Raw genomic sequence first — 779 nt, forward strand, 5'->3', positions numbered from 1 at the left:
TTCTTCTTCTTCTTCTTCTTCTTCTTCTTCTTCTTCTTCTTCTTCTTCTTCTTCTTCTTCTTCTCTTCTCTTCTCTTCTTCCTCCTCCTCCTCCTCCTCCTCCTCCTCCTCTTCTTCTTCTTCTTCTTCTTCTTCTTCTTCTTCTTCTTCTTCTTCTTCTTCTTCTTCTTCTTCTTCTCTTCTTCTTCTTCTCTCCTCCTCCTCCTCCTCCTCCTCCTCCTCCTCCTCCTCCTCCTCTTCCTTCTTCTTCTTCTTCTTCTTCTTCTTCTTCTTCCAAAAAATTCCCCACATATTTTTCTCATCTCATATCTTTTTACCTGTTACTCATCTTTATACTCTTTGTCAACTTGTTTGCTGAGTGAATCTGAAAGTTTGTTTTAGTGGCGCATTGAGATTGTATGCTGGAATCGTGTGTTGAAACAGTAAGTGCTTTTTACTATGACTAAGTATATTATAGATATATAAACTTTAACCAGTAGCCACTTTTCCTAGGACCTAGGTCAAAACTAGCCTCATAGAAAAGCAGAAAAAAAAACTATGCTTGCTTTTTTAAATCCAAGCATTTACAAGGTTTTAGAACTTGCTCATTTCTTTGGGTGGGGGGAGATAATCTCCTTAGGGATCCTATTGTTTATATGCAACAACTAGCTAAGGGGAAAAAAGGTCTGTGTTTTTTTTTTTAAGTTTCCAAGTTTCTCTAACTCTAGAAGTTTTAAAGAATAAAGGATGTTGCAATAAATTATGGTTAATTATGAGTGCATGATATTGTTAAGAACTGA

Source organism: Suncus etruscus, chromosome 14, assembly GCF_024139225.1.
Source record: "Suncus etruscus isolate mSunEtr1 chromosome 14, mSunEtr1.pri.cur, whole genome shotgun sequence".
Lineage (NCBI taxonomy): Eukaryota > Metazoa > Chordata > Mammalia > Eulipotyphla > Soricidae > Suncus > Suncus etruscus.